Source organism: Rattus norvegicus, chromosome 2 (assembly GCF_021556685.1).
Source record: "Rattus norvegicus strain SHRSP/BbbUtx chromosome 2, alternate assembly SHRSP_T2T, whole genome shotgun sequence".
Taxonomy (NCBI): Eukaryota; Metazoa; Chordata; class Mammalia; order Rodentia; family Muridae; genus Rattus; species Rattus norvegicus.
This window is the reverse complement of record NC_141535.1, coordinates 196176845-196182470: the sequence shown is the minus strand read 5'-3', so window position 1 is coordinate 196182470 and position 5626 is coordinate 196176845.

Here is a 5626-nt window from a genome sequence, read left to right as displayed (position 1 = left end):
AATTTCAGAGGATTATATGACACATAATTCTATATTTTATTCCTGAAATAGAAAAACTATGGACGTGAAGAGATTAGCATTTTCAAGTAGTTAGATATAAGACTGTATGAATGAATAAAAAAGGCTAGTGTTAAAGATTTTCTTTCTGATAACACAAAATTCTCTATCTTAAATGTGGTCATACATTTAAAATAAAATGTCAAAAAATTATAAAGACACATACGTGGTAAATATGGGAATGTGTTGGTACAGAGACAGGCAGGTAGATCAATGGAATAGAATTGAAGACCCAAACATGAACCCACACACCTATGGTCACTTGATCTTTGATAAAGGAGCAAAAACTATCCAATGGAAAAAAGACAGCATTTTTAACACATGGTGCTAGTTTAACTGGAGGTCAGCACATAGAAGACTGCAAATTGACCCATTCTTATCTCCTTATACAAAGCTCAAGTCCAAGTGGATCAAATACCTCCACATAAAACCAGATACACTGAAACCAATGGAAGAGAAAGTGGGGAAGAGTCTGGAACACAGAGACATAGGGGAAATTTTCCTGAATAGAACACCAATGGCTTATGCTCTAAAATCAAGAATCAACAAATGGGACCTCAAGAAGTTAGACACCAGAGAATCAAATCATCCTATTAAAAAAGGGAGTACAGAGCTAAACACATTCTCAACTGAGGAATATCAAATTGCTGAGAAGCAGCTAAGGAAATGTTTTAAATCATTAATCAAATCAAAATAACCCTGAGATACCACCTCACACCAGTCAGAATGGCTAAGACAAAAACTCAGGTGACAACAGGTGCTGGTGAGGACGTGAAGAAATAGGAACACTCCTCCATTATTGGTGGGATTACAAGCTGCCACATCCACTCAGGAAATCAGTCTGGCAGCTCCTCTGAAAATTGGACATAGTACAACCTGAGGACCCAGCTATACCACTCCTGGGCATATATTCAAAAGATGTACCAACATATAACAAAGACACATGCTCCAATATGTTCATAGCAGCCTTTTTTATAGTAGCCAGAAGCTGGAAAGAACCCAGATGCCCTTCAACAGAGGAATGGATACAGAAAATGTGGTACATTTACACAATGGAGTACTACTCAGCTATCAAAAACAATGACTTTATGAAATTCATAGGCAAATGGATGGAACTGGAAAATATCATCCTGAGTGAGGTAATCCAATCACAGAAAAACACACACGGTATGCACCATTGATAAATGGATATTAGCCCAGAAATGTAGAATGCCAAAGAAAAAATTCACAGATCATATGAAGCTCAAGAAGAAGGAAGACCAAAATGTGGATTCTTCATTCCTTGTTAAAAGGGAGAACAAAATATTAACAGGAGGAAATACAGGGACAAAGTGGAGCAGGCACAGAAGAAATGGTCATCCAGAGACTGCCCCACCTGGGGAATCCATCCTATATGTAGCTACCAACCCAGTCACTAATGCTGATGCCAAGAAATGTTTGCTAACAGGAGCTAGATATAGGTGTCTCCTGAGAGGCTGTCAGAGCCTTACCAATACAGATGAGGATGCTTGCAGCTAACCATCAGACTGAGTACAGGGACCCAATGGAGGAGTTAGAGAAAGGCCTGAAGGAGCTGAAGGGGTTTGCAACCCCATAAGAAAAACAATATCAACAACCAGACTCTACCAGAGCTCCCAGTGACTAAACCACCAACCAGTGAGTACACATGGAGGGACCCATGGTTCTAGCTGCATATGTAGCATGGTCCAGCATCAATAGAAGGAAAAGCACTTGGTCCTGTGACGGCTCATTTTCCCAATGTAGGGTAATGCCAGGGCATTGAGGCTGGAGTGGGAGCATCTTCAGAGAAGCAGGGGGAGAGGGGAGAGGGTATGGGAGAGTGGGGAAAGGGGATAACATTAGAAATATAAATACATAAAATATCCAAGAAAAATAAAATTAAAAAAAGAAAAAAAATTATATTGTCATTGGTAATTTCCTAATTCTATCATATTTTATCATAGTTAAATAAAGTATTTCAACTAGGAAAAACAGGTGAAAAGTGAATGGAATTTCATACTATTTTGGGAACTTCCTACAATGTACATAATTGTTTCAAAGAAAAAAGTTTGAAATAAAGAAAGATGCAAACAACAAAATAAAAGCCATTTTCATCTTTTAATTAGTAAATTAGTAAATTCCCTCATCATTTAGGGATACATTCCAAGATCTCCATTACATAACTGAAAACAATGTATATCTGAACCGTGTGTGTGTGTGTGTGTGTGTGTGTGTGTGTACATATGTACACAAATTCAGCTTCTTCTACTTAAAGCCATGTAATGTAGCTGTAACTGTTAGTTTGAATTAAAATCAAAACTAGCATGAATGTTTTCTTCTTCCCAGCATCATGAAGAAACTTGCTCCTCCTAACTCCAGCAAATGATTTTTTTTCCTTCAACATTAAGTTATGAACGTTTACATGAGGTTTTATATGAAAGATTGACCTTATGGCTTTTCTTTAGCATATCTAAATTGCCAGTATTATTGCTCTTGTGGTTTTGAGCCACATTCAGTAAATAAAGAGTTTCTCAATCACAAGCATTGCACCTGACAAACGGGACAGTCATTAAAGATAGAATACATAGCTTGACTCGGTGACAAAAGGATGATTCACAGACAGGTGACACGCCCAACTAATGAATAGAAGCTTCTGACTCCTGTGGTTGAATTAGGGAAAAGCTGGAGGAAGCTGAGGAGGAGGGTGACCCTGTAGGAGGACCAGCAGTCTGGATCCCCGAGGTCTCTCAGACACTGGACCACCAACCAGGCAGCATACACCAGCTGATATGAGGCCCCCAACACATATATGTGGGATGATGTCATACAGGTGAGGCAGGTACAAGATAGGATGTGGCCTGTCATTGGACGAGAAGGAAGGATGGGCGGGAGAAAAGTTTGAGGGAAGAGGAGGAGACTGGAATGGAAAGGACGGGAGACTGGAGGAGACTGTGGAGGAGAAGCCACTGAGAGAACATGGAGGCTGATGTTAAGATTCCACGCTGTACCTTTACAGGTTGTTATGAATGTTCTTAAGGGATGGACATGTACAGGACTTTGTATGTTTAGGTACGTAATTATATCTTATCAATGGGATCAGAGGTCATTGGGTCATATGTTCTTTCTTGTGGCTATTTGACTTTGGGAGAATGTGTGGCAGCAGAGACACTGGGCCGCCATGGAGTTGGGATGTGTGTTTCTGGCAAGATATCTAGCAGATATCTTGGGGCACTGTAGTGCCAGACCTAGTGGGATAAAAGAAAGCCATTTTATTTTTATAATTTTACAACAACACATATATAGCAGAGGACTACTGGATCTGGATTCAGTCAGAGAAGATGCACCTAACCCTCAAGAGACTGGAGGCCCCAGGGAGTTTAGAGGTCTGGTGAGGTGGGCGGGGAAGGGAATAAAATTTGGAGAATAAAAATAAATAAATTAATTAAATTTTTTTAAAAAAGAATAAAGTAGAATAAAAATGCAAAAAAAAGATTTCATTAAATGATTCAAGTAAATCTTACCAATTGTGGAGTTCTGATATTTTTCATTTAATGTTTTTAGACCACAGTTGACTGTGTGTTTTCTTTTTTAAAAGAACAATTTAGTTTTATGTATAACCTAAATACTTGGAAGTATTCTCCAATGCAATACTGAAAATTAAAAAAAAAAAAAAAACCTCTTTCATCTGTTACTTTGTATCTGTCTTTGGCAGAATTGGCAAGGGATCATTTCAGACTTTAGGTTAGGAAGCAATATGCCATGCTTTCTTGGTTTACAATCCTTCCTTTGATCCTACTCAGATTTTCTGTCTTGCTTACTTCAAAGGATGAATGTTAACTAGCAGAATTTAAATACCTTCAAAATAATAATTTTCACTTTAGATCACTATATTGTAAACTCTATCTCTAAGGTTAATATTCTGAGAAGGGATAATTTTAGCAAGTCTATGTTCCTCTCTTAACTGCCTTCTCCACATTTGCTTTCATGGACTTTATGAATTATTCCTTATTTTATTTACTTCGCATAATACCATGGATACTTCATATCTGGACTTCTTGGTAGAGAGAAACTACAGGGAAAGGTATTTTTCATATGCCGTTATATCATGCTTTTTTTTAAGGGCTTAATCATGATTTGTATGCATTTTTTTCTAGTAATAACATCAATCACTAAATGTCTCCCTTGTTGACTGTAATTTCTCATAGATACTCTATTTCTCTATTAATCTAAATCATTTTCAAATATTGTTACTGAGTTTAGCATTCAACAACTTATAATTGCAGTCTGCAGCTTCACCATTTAAACAGTTTTCCTTAAATTACTTCTTGATATATTTTAAACTTTTTCTTACCATTTTTTCTTCTGGTTTCAGCCCCATTTCTTCTAAAAATATAAACTATGTTAGTATTCAACAAGGATTATTTTACAAACTAATTTGACCCTGGATATTATTCAGGTCAGTATTTCCTTCTTTTTAATCCTAGTAGGCATCTAGAAACCATCTTTTATCTACACAGAGATCTAAATTGAAACTTCATAATCATTTGCATGACAACAGAAAAAGATTCAGATTTTTATTTTGGATTTCAGTCTCTTCTTCAGATCTAGGTTTTAAAAAGATCATATTCCAATAAATAGGCTAAATATCTGCTCAAAACTAATTTTACTACTAATTACAAATTTCTCTAAATGAAAAATCAAAGACCCTAACTTTAATGAGTGGTTTTTATGTTACTAATCATATCTCCTTTTGTTTACAGACTTTACAATCTTATTTAGGAACATTGCTGTTCATCTCTATTATCCCATTTATTTATTGTGTATGTATATATACATATGGAAGTCAAGATTCCACTATGTGGATTCTACATATTGAACTCAGATAGTCAGGGTTGGCAGCAAGTGATTTACGTACTGAGCAATGTCATCAACCTTAACCTTTATTTTATAAAGAACAACATGGTAGCATATTTGCAAATAATCTTTCTCTCTTTCACTGGCAATTAAAAAGTCTAATCTCAGAGACCAGACATGATGAAATTATTATAAGCATATATGATAAATCTGTTAATATTAAAGTGGCCAGAATCAAATAAATACCCATTGATTTCGTGTTTGTTGCGGGTGGGGTGTAGGGAGGAAAATTTAAGCCACCAAAGATCTCAGATGATTTCAGGCAGGCTCCTATTTACAGAGGAGATTCCATAACAACAACAACAATAACAGCAGCAGCAGCAGCACATTTTTAAGCACTATAAGAAAAGTATTAATATAGTAAAACTTCAGTTTTAAGCCCTGATTCTAAATGATTTGCTAACCAATGCTGATTACTGTGGGCCATGGAATATGTCTCTCATAAGAAAAGTATTAATATAGTAAAACTTCAGTTTTAAGCCCTGATTCTAAATGATTTGCTGACCAATGCTGATTACTGTGGGCCATGGAATATGTCTCTCATAAAATTACTGCTAACAAAAGATGCTTTTAAAATAACAACATGTTTCAGACCAAGCATAGAGACTACTTGATGTACTTCAGGCTTTCTTTGATAAGGTAGCAAACACTACAA